This window comes from Nicotiana tomentosiformis, chromosome 4 (assembly GCF_000390325.3).
Source record: "Nicotiana tomentosiformis chromosome 4, ASM39032v3, whole genome shotgun sequence".
In the NCBI taxonomy this organism is placed as follows: Eukaryota; Viridiplantae; Streptophyta; class Magnoliopsida; order Solanales; family Solanaceae; genus Nicotiana; species Nicotiana tomentosiformis.
Genome location: NC_090815.1, coordinates 17,716,287 through 17,735,739, shown reverse-complemented (window position 1 = coordinate 17,735,739; position 19,453 = coordinate 17,716,287). Strand labels below are relative to the sequence as shown.

Genomic DNA, 19,453 nt, shown 5'->3' with positions numbered 1-19,453 from the left:
ATAGCCTCTCGAAGATAAGTACAGACATCTCCGTACCGATCCGCAAGACTCTATTAGGTCTGCTCATAACTTGTAAGACCTGTATGAACCTAGTGCTCTGATACCATGTTGTCACGACCCAATTTCACCTATAGGTCGTGATGGCACCCAACATTACAGCTAGGCAAGCCAACTAATAAATTAAACGTATATTAATCATTCTTTAAAAAATTTCCAAGTAATTATGTTCTTTTTCCTAGCAATATTAATGAAAATAGAAAAGATACCGATTAATTTAAATCCAAGATAAATAATCAACTCCCAATTCTATAAATGTGTGTGCCAAGACCTGGTGTCACAAGTGTATGAGCATCTAGTAGATTATACAAAACTCTAAATAATATCTGAAATAAAATAGACAGAATGTAAATACAAGAAGAGACATTGGTAGATGTAGAACAGCTCAAAAAGGCAGTTCACCACTACGCCTCTAGATAACGTGGGTGTAAGACAATAGGTCCCCCACTAGTACTTGCCTCAGGTCCTCTACAAAAAGTGCAGCAAGTGTAGTATGAGCACGTAAACAATATATACCCAGTAAGTATCAAGCCTAATCTCGAAGTGGTAGAGACGAGATGGCAAACTTTGACACTCACTATGGGTCAATAATAATAATTGAAATAAAACTAGAATATCTAAATCAGCATGATTCACAGAATATAACAATAATTAATTTAACCAGCAGAAGTATATAAATTCCTTCAATTCCAATAAATTTATAATTTATAAAAATAATCTCATTTACAGGAATAACAATCATTCCTTAGCAAGCAGGGATAATAATTCTTTAAATTCCAAGGATTTTCAATTTATCAAGTAGCTTCACAAGCTGCAATAAACTATCAAAGTGTCGTGTAATAATTATTATTAGGCACGATTTCTGCCGAGGTCGTACGGCCCAATCCAGAATGTCGTGTACACTGCCGAGGGACGTGCCGCATGATCCATAGATACATCTATCCTGCCGAGGCGTTCGGCCCGCTCCACAAGAAAGGAGGACATTTTCTTATGTACCTCCGGAAGGAGAGTATATTTATTATAAGATCAATTCGAGAGGATGAACAATTTCTCTTAATAATTAATTATTTTACACAGAACATTAAGCATATGAGATTTCTATCCTTTAATATTTTTATCTAACAATTCACAATATATATATATATATATATATATATATATATATATATATATATATATATATATATAAACAAAGAATATAATTTACACAAGTAATTCATGCTTTGAGTCCTAAACTACCCGGACTTTAGCATTAATAGCAGCTACGAACGGACTCTCGTCACCTCGTGCGTACGTAGCTCCCGCAATTAGCAACAATTATTACTTTAATTACCTATGAGGTAATTTCTCCCTTACAAGATTAGACAAGAGATTTACCTTGTCTTGCTCCAGTTTAGTCCACTAGTAGGCCTTTTCCTTGATTATCCAACTTTGATTGGCTCGAATCTAACAAAAAATAATTTGATACAATCACTAAAATTTATAGGAATCAATTCTATAATAAAATACTATATTTTCAATAAAAATTCCGAAATTAATTAAAATTTCATCTGTGGGGCTCACGTCTCGGAATTCGATGAAAGTTACGAAATCCGATAACTCATTCAATTACGAGTCCAACCATACCAGTTTTGCTAAAATCCGACTCCGAATCGATACCGAAATCTCAAAAATTTATTTCTATGAGATTTCTAAAAATTTCCAAAATTTCAATCTCAAAACACTAATTAAATGGTGAAAACAATAATATATTTGTGTATAAAGACCAAATCCGAGTTAGAATCACTTATCCCAATGTCTTTCCTTGAAAATCTGACAAAAGTCGCCTCTGCTCAAGCTCAAGTTCGTCAAAAATGGCAAATGGGACGAAATTCCCTCCTTTATAGATCTTCCCAAGCAGCCTTCGGAACTGGGCCTCGATCGTGGCTTCGATCATGGCCCTCGAGCTTGGCCTCGATCATGGCCTCGATCATGGCATCGAGGCTGGGCCTTGGTTATGGCCTCGATCATGGCATCGCGCCTGGGCCTTCGATCATGGCATCGATCATGGCATCGAGCCTGAGCGTTCGATCATGGCCTCGATCATGGCATCGAGCCTGGGCCTTCGATCATGGCCTCGATCATGGCTCGATATCTGGGCTCGATCCTGAGCCTCGTCCCTGGCTTCGACCCTGGCCGTCGACCCTGGGCTCGATCTTGGGCTCGATCACAGCCAAGAATATTCAGCAAAAGAGAAAAATTGCAGCAGCTTTTTAAGTCCAATTTTTGATCCGTTAACCATTCGAAACTCATCCGAGGCCCTCGGGACCTCAACCAAATATACCAACAAGTCCTAAAACATCATACGAACTTATTTGAAACCTCAAATCACATGAAACGACCCTAAAATCACGAATCATGTTCCAATTCAAGCATAATGAAACTTAGAATTTCCAACTTCTACATTCGATGTCGAAACCTATCAAATCAAGTCCGATTGATCTTAAATTTTGCACACAAGTCATAAATTACATAACGGAGCTGTGAAAATTTTCAAAACTGGATTCTGACCCTGATATCAAAAAGTCAACTCCCCGGTCAAACTTTCAAGTTTAAATTCTTGTTTTAGCCATTTCAATCCTAATTCAACTACGGACTTTCAAATTAAATTTCGAACACGCTCCTAAGTCCAAAATCATCATACGGAGCTATTGGAACCGTCAAATCCCGATTTTGGGGTCGTTTTCTCAAAATGTTGACCGAAGTCAAGCTTGGCTCTTTTAAGGCTAACTTAAGGAACCAAGTGTTTCGATTTCAACCCAAACACTTCCAAATCTCTAACCAACCATCCCCGCAAGTCATAAATCATTAAAAGCACATACGGGAAGTTTTATTTTAGGAAACGGGGTTCTAAAAGTCAAAATGACCGGTTGGGTCATTATAATCCAATTGGACTGAGCTAAAATCTAATACATGGGACGGATCACCATAATATTTTCGGAGCATAGACACATGGAACACCGGATGAACAGCTGATAAACTAGGTGGTAATGCAAGCCTGAAGGCTACTTCGCCCACCCTTTCAAGAATTTCAAAGGGTCCTATATACCTTGGGCTCAACTTGCCCTTCTTTCCGAACCTCATTACACCTTTCATAGGTGAAACCCGGAGCAATACTCTTTCTCCAACCATGAATGCAATATCACGAACTTTACGGCCAGCAAAACTCTTTTGCCTAGACTGAGCTGTGCAAAGTCGATCCTAAATAATTTTGACCTTATCCAAGGCATCCTGTGCCAAATCGGTACCCAACAACCAAGCCTCTCCCGGTTCAAACCAGCCAACTAGCGATCGGCGTCGCCTTCCGTATAATGCCTCATATGGAGACATCTGAATGTTCGACTGGTAGCTATTATTATAAGCAAACTCCGCAAATGGAAAGAACTGATCCCAAGAACCTACAAAGTCTATAACACAAGCGTGAAGCATATCTTCCAATATATGAATAGTGCGCTCTGATTGTCCGTCTGTCTGTGGATGAAATGTTGTACTAAACTCAAACCGCATGCCTAAATCATGTTGTATAGCCCTCCAGAAGTGTGAGGTAAACTGAGTACCTCGATCTGAAATAATAGACACGGGCACACCGTGAAGGCGGACAATCTCACGAATGTAAATTTCAGCTAACCGCTCTGAAGAATAGGTAACTGCCACTGGAATGAAATGTGCTGACTTGGTCAGCCTGTCCACAATGACCCAAACTGCGTCAAATTTTCTCTGAGTCCATGGGAGCCCAACAACAAAATCTATAGTGATACGCTCCCACTTCCACTCAGGAATTTCTAACTTCCGAAGCAAACCACCAGGTCTCTGATGCTCGTACTTGACTTGCTGACAATTTAGACACCGAGCTACATATGCAACTATATCCTTATTCATTCTCCTCCACCAATAATGTTGCCGCAAATCTTGATACATTTTAGCGGCACCTGGATGAATAGAATACCTGGAACTGTGTGCCTTTTCAAGAATTAATTCACGAAGCCCGTCAACATTAGGCATACAAATACGACCCTGCATTCGCAGAACTCCATCTTCCCCCACAGCAACCTATTTGGCATCTTCGTGTCGCATCGTGTCCTTAAGGACAAGTAAATGAGGATCATCATACTGCCGCTCTCTGATGCGCTCATATAAAGAAGACCGAGCGACTGTGCAAGCTAGAACCCGACTAGGTTCTGAAACATCTAACCTCACGAACTGATTGGCCAAAGTCTGGACATCTACAACTAACGGTCTCTCACCAACCGGAATATAAGCAAGGTTTCCCATACTCACAGCCTTTCTACTCAAAGCATCGGCCACCACATTAGCCTTTCCTGGGTGATACAAAATGGTGATATCATAGTCTTTCAACAACTACAACCATCTTCTCTGCCTCAAATTAAGAACTTTTTGTTTGAACAGATACTGAAGGCTACGATGATCAGTAAATACCTCACACGAGACACCGTAAAGGTAATGCCTCCAAATCTTCAGCGCATGAACAATAACTTCCATTTCTAAGTCATGAACAGGATAATTCTTCTCGTGAACTTTCAACTGTCGCGACGCATATGCAATCACCCTGCCATCTTGTGCCAATACTGCACCAAGTCCAACACGAGATGCATCACAATACACTGTATAGGATCCTGAACCTGTGGGTAATACCAACACTGGCGCCGTAGTTAAGGCAGTCTTGAGCTTCTGAAAGCTCAACTCACGCTCATCTGACCATCCGAATGGAATACCTTTCTGGGTCAGTCTGGTCAATGGGCTTGCTTTAGATGAAAACCCTTCCACGAACCGGCGATAATAACCTGCCAAACACAGGAAAATCCGTATCTCCGTAACTGAAGTAGGTCTAGGCCAATTCTAAACTGCCTCAATCTTCTTAAGATCCACTTTTATGCCTTCAGCCGATACTACATGCCCCAAAAAGGCAACTGAGTCTAACCAAAATTCACATTTTGAAAATTTGGCATATAACTGATTATTTTTCAAAGTTTGAAGCACACTCCGAAGGTGCTGCTCATGCTCCTCTCGACTTTTGGAATCAAGATATCATCAATGAACACAACCATAAAGGAATCAAAATAAGTTTTGAACACCCAATTCATCAAATCCATAAATGTTGTTAGGGTATTTGTCAGCCCAAATGACATCACTAGGAATTCATAATGCCCATACCGAATCCGAAAAGCTGTCTTAGGAACATCGGATGCCCTAATCTTCAACTGATGGTAATCAGACCTCAAATCGATCTTCGAAAATGCCTTGGAACCCTGAAGTTGATCGAATAAATCATCAATTCTTGGCAACAGATACTTGTTCTTGATAGTGACCTTGTTCAACTGTCGATAATCTATACACATTCGCATTGAACCATCTTTCTTCTATACAAATAATACTGGTGCACCCCAGGGCGAGACACTGGGCCTAATGAATCCCTGATCAAGCAAGTCTTGTAACTGATCCTTTAATTCTTTCAACTCCGGCGGGGCCATACGGTATGGTGGGATAGAAATGGGCTGAATGCCCGGAGCTAAATCAATACAGAAGTCAATATCTCTATCGGGTGGCATCCCCGGCAAATCTGCAGGAAATACATCTGAAAATTCACGGACAACTGGAACTGAATCCATATAAGGAACATCTGCACTAGAATCACGAATATGAGCCAAATAGGCTAGACAACCATTCTCGACCGTACACCGAGCCTTCATATAAGAAATAACCCTGCTGGTAGAGTGAACAAGAGTTCCTTTCCACTCTAATTAAGGTAATCCCGGCATGGCTAAGGTCACCGTTTTGGTGTGACAATCCAATATAGCATGATAAGGGGACAGCCAATCCATACCCAAGATTACATCAAAATCTACCATATCAAGAAGTAAAAGATCCACACTAGTCTCCAGCCTCCTAATAGTAATCACACACGAGCGATAGACATGATCTACCATGATAGAATCTCCCACCGTAGTGGATATACACACAGAAGCACTTAGAAAATCACGAGGCATCACCAGATATGAAGCAAAATAAGAGGACACATAGGAATAAGTAGATCCTGGATCAAATAGAACTGAAGCATCTTTATGGAAAACTGGAACAATACCTGTAATTACAGTATCAGATGATTTGGCCTTCGGCCTTGCTGAAAAAGCATAAAATCGGGGTTGGGCCCCACCACCCTGAACTGCGTCTCTGGGACAGCCTCTAACTGGTTGGCCTCCACCTGTAATGGCCTGACCTCTACCTCTAATGGCTTGACCTCCACCTCTAGCTTCCTGACCCCTACCTCTAACTGGCTGAGCAGGCGGTGAAGCAACCGGTGCCGGTATGATGGCACGAGAATCCTGCCGAGATCTGTTACTTGATAACCTAGGGCAATACCTCCTCATGTGACCAATGTTCTCATACTCATAACACCCATCCTGCTGCCGTGGCTGCTAAAGCTGAAGCTAACTCGAACGGGCCGGATAACCGCTGTAGTGACTCTGGAGTGGTGGTGCACTAATAGGATCTGAATGTGCACTACATGCTGGCTGCCCAAAGTAAGGCATAATAGGACCGTGACTCCCTAAAGTACCGTGAGAAGCCTGAAGTGCTTAATGAAACGGCCTGGGAGGATGACCCCTACCAAAATTACCCCTGCCTCCACACGAGGCATCACTGAACCCATCGAACTGACGAGGCCTCTTATCAGACCCTTGCCCTCTCTCCTACGCAAGAACCATCTCGATCCTCCTCGCGACATTAGTAGCCGCCTGAAAGGAAATCTCACTTCCGGTCTCCTTGGCCATCTGAAGCCTGATAGGGTGAGTGAGTCCCTCAATAAACCTCCTCACTTTCTCTCCGTCAGTAGGTAGTAAAAGGAGAGCATGACGAGCTAAATCCACAAAATGGGACTCATACTGAGTAACAGTCATACTGCCCTGCTGTAGACGCTCAAATTGCCTGCGATAATCCTCTCTCAATCTAATAGGGAGAAACTTCTCCCGAAATAGCCGTGAGAACTGTTCCCAGGTCAATGCTGGCAATCCAACTGGTCTAGTCAATGTATAATCTCTCCACCACCTCTTGGTGGAACATGTCATATGAAATACAGCAAAATCGACCCCATTGGTCTCAACTATACCCATGTTTCGTAGCACCTCATGGCAACGGTCAAGATAATCCTGTGGGTCCTCAGAAGGTGTACCACTGAAGTGAACTGGAAAGAGCTTAGTAAACTTATCCAGTCTCAATAAGGCCTCAGAAGACATGGCGGGCCTATCACCGGCTTGTGCCGCAACCACTGGTTGAACTACCCCAACTAGTGGGGCTGCTGAGGCCTGATACTGGGGAGCCATCTACTCCGGAGGTGGAGTAGTGGGAGCTGTTCTCCTCCCACAGCCTGTGAGATGGCTGGTGCCACTGGAATTGTACCATTCTGGGCCACGCCCTCCATAAGACTCACCAAATGGACTAGGGCGTCCTAAAGCACTGGAGTAGCTATGAATCCTTTCGGGACCTGAACTGGTCCAACCGGTACAGTCTGAACTGGAACCTCCTCCTGAAGATCCACCTGAGGTTCTACAACAGGCACTGCTGCTCGAGCTCTAGATTGAGCTCTACCTCTGCCTCTGCCTCGGCCTCTAGCACGACCTCGGCCTTGACCTCTACCCTTGGCCATAGTTGCCACCGAGGGCTCTGGTCTCTGTCCGTTGGTAGATGTATTACGTGTTCTCGCCATCTGTGAGAGAATAAGAATAGAATGGTTCAATTATCGATGATAGAATAAGATCGCACAATAGAATAAGAAATAAGTGATATTGTTCCTAAACTTTATAGCCTCTGAAAGATAAGTACAGACGTCTCCGTACCGACCCTCCAGACTCTACTAAGTTTGCTCGTGACTCATGAGACCTATGTAACCTAGGGATCTGATACCAACTGTCACGACCCGAAATTTTCACCTTCGGGGCCGTGATGGCGCCTAATATTTCACTTACTAGGCAAGCCAACGTTAGAATATAATTAGCCATTTTAACAAAATTTTAAATTAATTAATAATAACGAAACAAATGCAAAAATAAAGTCTGAAATAAAGTGAATAATCGATAATAAACGAGATATCTAAATACCATCCCAGAACTGGAGTCACAAGTTCACGAGCTTCTAAAATAATACAAATAAGGGTCTGGATAAAATAAAGTTGTCTGAAAGAAAATACACAGCTAAAATAAAGTAGACGGAGACTTCAGAACTGCGGATGCTGTGTAGTTATACCTCAAGTCTCCTCTGGGTAGCTGAAATCCGAGCAAGTCTATGGTACGTCGTTGTGACCAACTCCGAAATCTGCACAAGAAGTGCAAAGTGTAGTATGAGTACAACCGACCCCATGTACTCTGTAAGTGCCGAGCCTAACCTCGACGAAGTAGTGACGAGGCTAAGGCAGGTCGCTTACATTAACCTGTACACAATAATAATAATAATAATAATAATAATAACAGGAATAGTAGTAAGACCGGTAAATAATATCAATAATTGAAGTCAATTCAGCATTCTTAATCCCTCAACTTGTTTCTTTTGAGGCGTGCAACCCGCTCCAACAATATAAACTTAAAATAAATCTGTTACGGCGTGCAACCCGATCCCCCAATATAAACTTTAAATAAATCTGTTGCGGCGTGCAACCCGATCCCCCAATATAAACTTTAAATAAATCTATTGCGGCGTGCAACCCGTATCCCCCATATATTTTAATAACTCTTAAATGTAATAAAAATACTCCAATAAATATCACGTTCAATGAGAAACTATTAAGCATCAAGGCATACGGTAATTATAATTTATTTATGAATCAAACAATGACCAGTAGCAATTAATTATTTGCTTAATTATTTAAACATCTTAAATTATTTTAAGACACGAATTAATTGTTATAATAATTATTTCTCTCCTATTCCTTGTCAAAAACTATCGAATTCCGACATTGGATTGGCTTTCAAATCTTCATTTTATATTTTTGGAAGATTTTATAAAAATCTAATTTTTCTTCCATAAATTCACGAATTCATAATGTAAATGAGTATGGAATCATGAAATATAATCAATATAGGATAAGGAACACTTACCCCAATGTTTTTCCGTGAAAAATCGCCTTACCCGAGCTCAAAATCTTGAAAAATAAAAAATGGGACGAAAACCCATTTCCAGAACTTAAGTTCTGCTGTCCAGGAATTTCTTCTTCGCGAACGCGATAGCACCCTCGCGTTCGAGAAGCACAATTTTGTGTTGCCCCAGATTTCTTATTCGCGAACGCGAAGGCAATCTCGCGAACGCGATGCCTTGCCAAACTTGGCCTTCGCGAACGCGAAGCCTTATCGCCTGGTGCCTGGCCAGGCATCGCCTTTCTACGCGAACGCGAACGCTCCCACGCGTTCGCGATGTACACTGCCATTTACCCCTTCGCGAACGCGTGGAAGTCTTCGCGAACGTGAAGAGTAAATTTTTCCTGCCTCCAGTTCCTCTTCCCGAACGTGATACCCCTTTCGCGAACGCGAAGAAGGAAACCAGACAGTGCATCAGAAAAATTCCAGCAAAGTTTCAAGTCCAAAATTCAACCTGTTAACCATCTGAAACTCACCCGAGGCCCCCGAGACCTCAACCAAATACACCATCAAGTCCTAAAACATCATACGAACTTAGTCGAAACTTCAAATCACATCAAACAACGCTAAAACCACAAATCACACAACAATTCAAGTTTAAGGAACTTAAAAATTTTCAACTTCTACATTCGATGCCGAAATATATCAAATCAAGTCCGATTGACCTCAGATTTTGCACACAAGTCATAAATGACATAACGGACCTATTCCAATTTCCAGAATTGGATTCTGACCCCGATATTAAAAAGTCAACTCCGTAGTCAAACTTGAAAATCTTTAGCCTTTAAATTTCTAGTTTCCGTTAAATGGTCATAACTTGAGCTAAGGACCTCCAAATTAAATTTCGGGCATACGCCCAAGTCTCAAGTCACGAGACGCATCTAATGGAACTGTTAAAATACTGATCCGGGTCTATTTGCTAAAAATATTGACCAAAGTCAACTTAATTGAGTTTTAAGACTCTATTTCATATTTTAATCAATTTTTCATATAAAAACTTTTCGGAAAATTATACGGACTGCGTACGCAAGTCGAGGAATGATGCATAGTACTTTTCGAGGTCTTAGATCACAGAAATAATTATTAAATTTAAATATGACCTTTTGGGTCATCACAATTTTTATTTGGCTTAATATAATGGAGTTTCATTGATTTTTTACGAAATTTGGCTAAAAAAAGAAGATATAAACAGTTAAGATGTAACGACCCGGCCGGTTATTTTGAGTATTATAACTCTGTTCCTATATTTTCTGCTCAATTTATGCCCAATAATTGTTCATGACTTACCGGGTTACTTGGTTCGGGTCCGGAAGGAATTTGGAGTTAAATGAGACACTTAGTCTCATAATTGAAAATTTAAGTTAGAAAAGTTGACCAGATGGGGACTTATGAGTAAATGACCTCGGATTCGAATTCTGATAATTCCAATAGCTCTGTATGGTGATTTTGGACTTAGGAGCGTGTCCGAAAAATTATTTGGAGGTCCGTAGTGGAATTAGGCTTTAAATGGCGAAAGTCGAATTTTTGGGAAGTCCGACCGGGGGTTGACTTTTTGATATCGGGGTGAGAATCCGATTGTGGAAATTTGAATAGCTTTGTTATGTAATATATGACTTGTGCGCAAAATTTGAAGTCATTCCGGATTGATTTGATGTGTTTCGGCACAAGATATAAAATTTAAAAGTTTAAAGTTCATAGATTTTGATTTGAGGTGCGATTCAACGTTTTGATGTGATTTGAGGCCTCGAGTAGGTCTGTGTTATGTTATGGAACGTATTGGTATATTTGGTTGAGGTCCCGAGGGGCTTGGGTGTATTTTTAGATCATTGGTTGAGAGATTAATAAAGTTAAGAAATTTGGGAGTTTGTCCATGGTCAATATCGGGTAAAGATGATCTCTTTTCAGTGTTTTGAGTGCGCGAGAAGGTCCGTAGCATGTTTTATGATTGAAATGCATATATGATTCGTGTCCGAGAGGTTCCGGATGAGTTTCGGGGTGAGTTTTGAGCGAGTTTGTCATTTCAGCACTCTAATATTGTCCTGGCACTTTTGGGGGTGCGGACCACACATTTTTGGGTGCTGAGGCGAAGGAAGGGCGCGGACCACACATAAGAGTGCGGACCGCAGCAGAAAAATGCGGACCTCAGAGGAGGGGCGCGGACCGCACAATTCTATCTGCGGCCGCACTCCAGGGAGTTCTGCAGATTCTCTGGTCCGATTTCGGAAGCTTATATCTTTTGATCGACAAAGACTTTTGAGATGATTCAAAAACAAAAGTTATAGCTCTTCGTGTCTAATTTCCAGAAATGTAAAGAAATCATAATTCAAACATCTGTAGAGAAAGTTATGATCAATTTACTCAAGCCTGGTAGAGGAGAAGGTTGTGAAGTGCGGCCGCACTATTTTTGTGCGACCGCAGGAGCTGGGGATGTGCGGCCATGCCATTTTTGTGCGGAACGCACCTTGGAAGTTCAGAGGATGTACTATATATCCGAAGTTTAGGTTATTATTTCATTTTTAGACTTTGGGAGCTCGGTTTGAGACGATTTTTCGTGGGGTTTTCAAAAAATTCATCGGGGTAAGTGATTCTAACTCAGATCTGGTTAATATACATGAATATATCACTGATTTCATCATTTAATTAGTACTTTGAGATGGAAATTTGGGAAAAATTGTAGAAATTTCATAAAAATAAAATTTTGGGATTTGAACACCGATCTGGAGTCGGATTTGAGTGAAATTAGTATGGTTGAACTCGTAATTGAATGGGTTATCGGGTTTTGTAACTTTTATCGGGTTTTGAGATGTGGTCGCGATGTTTGAGCTAAATTTCAGATTTTTATGGATAATTAGCATTTTCTTATGGAAATAATTTCAATGAATTGTATTGACTGAAACGAGTTAATTGTGACTAAATTCGAGGCGTTTGGAGGCCAATTCACGAGGCAAAGGCTTAGAGGAATAAGAATTTCACGGTTGGAGGTAAGTAACATTTTTAAACCTGGTCCTGAGGGTATGAAACCTCGGAATTTGGTATCATGAAATTATTTTGGAGGTGACGCACATACTAGATGACGGGTGTGTGGGCGTGTACCGAGGGGATTGTGACTTGATCCGACCCGTGGAAACTGTAAAGCTGAATAACTTGTTGATAGTTATGTGCTCTCTATGTGTTATGGAAACCTGACTATAAGTCTTGCTAGAAATCATGTTTAGGCTATATGTTGGTATTATTGGGACCCACATAGGTCGTGTACATATTGAATTATCTGTTTAAATTATTATTTTGTACTCAGTCACAGCTTACTTGATTATTTTATCTCAGTTTCTATTGTTCATTATTGATGTATCATATCATTGTTGTTTGGGCTGATTTTTATGATTTTTGAGAGCCCCGAGAGATTGGAGAGCTTTATGACTGAGTGAGGCCGAGGGACTGATTGTGAGATATTATACTATAGTACGTGAGTTGGCCGTGCAACACGTGAGTTGGCCGTGCGGATCCTTATATTATACTATTGCACGTGAGTTGGCCGTGCAGCACGTGAGTTGGCCGTGCGGATCCTTATATTATACTATTGCACGTGAGTTGACCGTGCAGCACGTGAGTTGGCCGTGCGGATCTTTATATTATACTATTGCACGTGAGTTGGCCGTGCGGATCCTTATATTATACTGTTGCACGTGAGTTGACCGTGTAACATGTGAGTTGGCCGTGCGGATCCTTATATTATACTATTGCACGTGAGTTGGCCGTGCAGCACGTGAGTTGGTTGTGCGGATCCTTATATTATACTATAGCACGTGAGTTGGCCGTGCAGCACGTGAGTTGGCCGTGCAGATCCAGATATTTATATTATGGCACATGAGTTGTCCGTGCAGATTAAAGCGCTTGGGCTGTAGGAGCCCCTCCGGAGTCTGTACACCCCCAGTGAGCGCGGATACCCATTGAGTGTGAGTGCTAAGGGCTGAGAGCCGAGTGTATGAGTTGTTGTGACGAGTGGTGTAATTATTGGCCTGAGAGGCAGTACTTGCTTTTCATTTGTTATTGTACTTAGTTGCTATCTGTCATTGTTGTGAAATTCTCTGAAAGATTTTATATCCGGATTACATGAACTTGAACAATATAAAATTGATTTGGCTTAAATTGTCGGATTTGAAAGCATGTCTATTCTTTGCTGGAATTACTAGAAATGAAATGTAACTGTGTAACTCGTCATTACCTTCAGTTCCTTATTTATTATTGTTACTTGCTGAGTTGGTTGTACTCATACTATACCCTGCACTTCGTGTGCAGATCCAGGTATTCACGGTCATAGCGGGTGTTGATTCTTTCGCACAGTTGATTTTCCGGAGATTCAGAGGTAACTGCTGTATTTCGCAGACCTTGCCTCTCCTTCCTTATCTCCTTATTTACAGTATTTGGTCTCAGACTGTTATGGACCATATTTTCCACACTTGTATTCATATTAGATACTCATGTACTCAGTGACACCAGGTTTTGGGGGAGTGTTTGTATTAGTAATTGTGGAATTTTATATTGTATTTAAATATTATATTTTCAACCTTAAATAGAAGTTTTGATTTATTGAGATTATCGGCCTGTCTAGTATCGAGATAGGCGTCATCACGACATGTTGAAATTTTGGGTCGTGACATAAAACAAATCCTCATTGCATCTAAAGATGAATAAAATAAATACACGTTTAAAAACTATTTCATTGCTCCTATTTTGGTTAAGAATAATGGAACTCTAGCAAAAAATATTCTATAGATTTCACCAGAAAAAAGTGAACTGTTGGGATATACAGTCGTTGCATCTAAGTAATTAGTTAGTTTTTCGTTATTTCATGTTTGTCTAATTAAAACTAATGATGATGAAAAAGCAAGAGAATCAATAAAATTCTTCCACCTCCCAATTAATATTCCGCCCTATCCACCCGTAATAACCTTACATTCACACACTAGCACATTTTGATTTTGATATTTTCCAACAAAGATTCCCTCACATTGACAGCACACACATTTTTACAGATTATTGGTTTTTAGCGTTTGAGGAATTTTTTGCTAACGAAAGGCCCATTTCTCACTCTCTATTACTCGATTAATACACGAGTTTGATTAATACTTGATGTGTTACTGTAATTTATTCTTTAAAAGTATGCTCACATTGAAATTATCTTGAGTTTGCATCGTTATCTTCATTATAATGTGGTTAGTTATCCTCTGTTGCATGAGTCATTTTTGAGTCATCATAAACAACTTCCCTTAGATAAAGTATGCTCACATAAGCTTGTTTTCCCTAAACATTGCGAGACCCTTATTATCAGTAACGAAAATAGATGGTAAGGATTGATACAACTGACCCAATTAGTTTGAGATTGAGGTGTAATAATAGTTGTTTATATTTTTGTTACAAAGAGAGAAGAGGTTGATAATTGAAAATCTGCTACTTCTACGAAGACACAATCAGAGAAAAGAAAAGACTTTCATTTTATTATAGTTCTCACGCCATTAATGCACAAGCTTTGATGCAGTAAATTGCATGTCTGGAGTTGTGAGGAAACTCTACAATGGAGACATTCAAACTACTTAACACCACCTGTGAAAGCTAGAACAGTCTGTATAGCTGTGAGTATGAGGAGTATGACGGCTCCCACAGTTGAAGCTCCCGCCCAAGGACTGTTAAAATAATTATGCCTCAAACTTGCCTTCATTCGGTTCCATGGTTTTTCACAATGTTGAACTAACATCAAGTATTCTTGTTTGTAATAGAAGTCATAAGAAATGGCAACCCCTTCCCCAATTTTGTTAAAAAGGCTAGCCACTCTTTTGTCCTCTCCTATCTCGTTCTTGATGATTCCTTTCTGGCGAAGCAAACTCCCATCTTTGTCCGAGTCGATAAGATAATCCATAAAAATGGAAAAATCACTGAAATATCTAGGATGTACATCAGATGATTGTTGCTCGTATGCTATAAGATTTCTCAGGATCATCTCTGTACAGTCAAAGACTTCAAAACAAGGGATTGTCATCACTCCATTCTCAAATTTAATGTCAAATAAACTTGTGTTATCTCCAAGGTCGTGATCTTCCAATCTTCTATAAATTTTTCCAATTTTTGAACATGTAACTCCAGCTTCGCGAAGCTCTGTTGCATTCGGCATGTTAGCATCCCATGTTTGGTGGTCCTTACCATTTGGCATATTTTTCAATCTAACCATTTGTAAAGGATTCCAACATAAGCCTTTCGTGCAATGTTCCATTTCCAAACTAGGGTTTTCAAGAGTAAGGCTAGTTTTCTTCTCCAAAGGGTGACATGACATATGTACTAGTTGAAGTAAATGTTTGATGTTTTTGGCATCACTTTCAATCTCAAGAAAGGATGCATGACTCATCTTCAAGAAGGAAGAATTAAAGGTCTCTTTCACCAATTTTAGGAATGGTACTATTGGATCCAGTGACGAAAGGGGTTAGGGTGAACACGCTTCCGCCCCTAAATCCGCCCCTGATTGGATCCATAGTCATGTTGTGAAGCTTAGTGAGGACAAAGAAAGGATGTTGGGTTTCTAGTAATAACAAATCTCGACGTACTTGACCATCTATGCAACTGTAGGGGATAATAATATCTTTTTCTGTTGGCTTCCTTCCACAACGCTCCCGAATAAACTCAACTATAAAACAACCATCAACCAACAACATTTTCAAAAATTGACCAGTATTGTTATCACTATAAATATCCTCTATATCATCATAACACTTTAGTGCCTCATCCTTCAATTTCTCCAATTCACTAATGCAAGTTTTCACATCAAGCCCTACTTTCCTCCTGAGAAATCGTTGTAGGTAACGCAATTTATAATTCTCCATTGAGCGTAGTTGTGAATTCTTCTTATGGTAAGGACCAATAGAGACCAACATTGACTTATAAGCATCTGGATTTGATTCACTTAGTCCCACACTTACTCTGAATATGGTACAAGATTTGGTAGATGAATGGTACAAATCTAAATATATTTCATCAAGAATTTGATTTGTCTCGAATTGATCCACATTCCTCCCTTCTTCTATCTCAAATTAATGGAAAAGAGTTATAGGAGTTTCAAGCTAAATTACAAAAGTTTGAGGTTAAAACTGCGTGAAAAAGAAGTATGAGCAAAACTTCTTTATATGACAAAGTTGGATGTACATAGGTCGGTTTGGTGAAATTTTTTCATTTATCAAACCAACCGAATTATGTTCGTTTGCTAAATCTATAAACCAAATTAAAATCAAAAATCAAATTCCTAAACATTTCCTACTTTTTGTACGAAAACACAACAAAACAAAAAGGGCAGCCCAGTGCACAAGGCATTTCATGTTCACACAGGGTTCAGGGAAGGGTCACACCCTAAGGAGTGTGATCACTGTGATGTAGACAATCTACCCTAATACCAGCCTTAGTGACTGTTTTCATGCCTCGAATCCGTGACATATAAGTCATATAAAGACAACTTTATCGTTGCTCTAAGGTTTTCCTTCACAAAAATAAAGTAACAACGTAATGCTTGTACATGTTGAGGGAGAGAGAGTGGGAGAGAGTGTGTGTGTGGGGGGGGATACCTCATGTTCCGTAGTTTGATGAAGCAGCCGAGTTCGATGATTTATTGGGGTAATCTCAATAGAGTGTGCCATCCCTCTTAAATAACTTTCTTGAACTGTAATTCCTATTAAAGACAGGTCGGGTTAAAATGGTATGGTATCAAATTCTTTTTAATTTTCTAGACATAGATGGCTATTATTATTAATAATCAAATGACTTGCCATAACCTGTTAGAAATTTTAATTCTTAGATTGAAAGAACTAAATGGTTCTACAAAAAAAATAAAAACATCAGGAAGGGTACATTAATTTTTAATTAATTGAAAGCACATAGCTCTATTATCCATATCTGAAACTTTATGTACTTTGTCTTTTTATATCATCAAAAATTAATGGGAATTTGATGGAGTATTAGACTTTTCTACTCTTTAAGAAAATGAAAACACGTGGGAGTAATAAAAACTGTCATATGTATGTTAGAGAGTGGGGTATTTGTCTGTCAATACGATACGGTATTTAAATATTTCGTTACAGTATTTTTGGTATTTGATTTCTTAAAATATTATACCAATATTATACCTAATTAATTTGGTATGATTCGACTTTTCTCCTTTGAGTTTCAGTTTATTCGGTCAGTAACTACGGTTAATTTAGCTTGAATATTAATTAATGCATAAAACCTCGAGAAACTAAACGCACAAACGATTTCAATAAGGTGGATGTTGTATAAAAAATTTTAAGTTGTAACAACATTTTCGAAAGAACACACAAACTGACGATGAGTAAGAGTCTTAAATCTAAAGCAAAATTTTGAGACGAAATATATCTATTAAGGGCTTCTTTCGCCAAGCCGCCGAAAGTACCTTATTTTGAAAAATATTTTTAATCAAAATTATTTGTCAAAAAGGTTATTTGAAAGAGTAGCGGTTTATGTTTGGATAAATCATTTGAGAAGTACTTTCGTTAGTCAATTATGAAAAAGGAAGTTACTACTAGTTAAATTGGTAAAGATGAATTTTTTATTTGGGTAATCTTGTTCTTAAAGAAATTAAAAATACTTATTTTTGGAAAAGCTACTTTTTTAACTTCCACTTAAAAACTAAAATATAACTTTTATTACTACTCAAAAGCACTTATTTATTCACCATAAACTTGGCCAACACCTTCATTGTCTAAAGTAACTGTTTTTAAAAAAAAATTTAAAAAAATACTTTTGGCCAATCAGATACTTGACCAAAGAATATAACTTATTTATATGTTTAGCATAGAACGAGAAAATTGCAAAAAGAAAATGACCTTTTTTTGGTTTTGCTGTTTCTTCTTTCGTTGGTTCGATCTCTTGCTTCTCCCGAATGATGAGAGCTGGCCTGCAAAGTTATAAGAGGAATCAAATCAAATATTCATATTATATAATACAGATAATCGAAAATATCTGATATATGGCCTTGTTTTGAACTTTCAACACAAAATATTGTTGGCCAATGAGAGAAGATAATGAGAAATCCGTTGACTCCGAGTCAATGGTTATTTTCCTTGTTTGCATCAATGGTCTCCGATGATAGAAGCTAATAGAGAATGAGAAAAGTCAATGATTATTTTCCTCAATATTTTTCGAGGCTTTGTTGTTGTTGTTTTTTTTTTTTTTTTGCTTCTTTTTACGTATTTAATATCCACAATGGAGCAAAAAAATCTGAATTCACAAAAAAAAAACCGCATTGAAAGTACAACGCTCCCTAATCCGTTCCTAGTATCATGTCACTTATAACATAACTACATATTACTATGGAGTATTATCACTTTTAGCCCGCGCCAGAAATTATTTATATTTGGTAGCCGAAAAAGTGTATAAAATTTGTATAATTTTTGTATATAACATACAGAATGTGTGTTTATATATATATATATATATATATATATATATATATATATATATATATATATATATATATATATATACAAAAAACTATACATATTTTCGGTTATTAATTTGAGAGCGGCTATATAGTCATTTTTCCTATTACTTACTACTTATATTCATAACAACCTGAAAATAAGGCAAGCTATTACAACAAGTTACACCCAACAACAACAATCATTACATACCCAGCGTGATCCCACAAGTCGGCTCTAGGAAGGATAGGGTGTACGCAACCTTATCCCTACCTTGTGTGAGGTAGAGATGTTGTTTCTTAGACCCTCGACCCAAAAAAATATTTTCAAAACAGATTTAAAAAATACAAAAGTATAAAATCTAAGATGAAAATACTGAACAAAAGAAAAATATAGATAGCAAAAATAGTACAACAAGTTACACTCATAGTATTGGTGCTCGAACAAAATGCTGTATCTTTAGCACATTACTCGCCCTATATTTTGTTAATTTAGTGAATTATTGTGCGACATTTGAACTAAATTATATTATTTTATGTGTAGGAACATCGGAAGAAATAGTCGAATGAAAGTTGCACAAAAAGAGGACAAAAATACAAGAAAAGAGCGCAAAAGCATCAATTACTCAAACTGTGCTACAGGCCAGGCTTCGCAAGGTCTATAGTCAGGTTGACCGCGCTATAGACCAAGCTTCGCGAGGTTTATAGCCAGGTTGAACACGCTATAGACCAGGTTTTACGAGGTCTA

General features: G+C 38.8%; 1 pseudogene; it reads right to left on the bottom strand.

Annotated features, from left to right (window-relative positions):
• Positions 1-14,709: 14,709 nt before the first annotated feature.
• On the bottom strand, positions 14,710-18,294 carry LOC104107230 (UPF0481 protein At3g47200-like; annotated as a pseudogene).
• Positions 18,295-19,453: the final 1,159 nt, after the last annotated feature.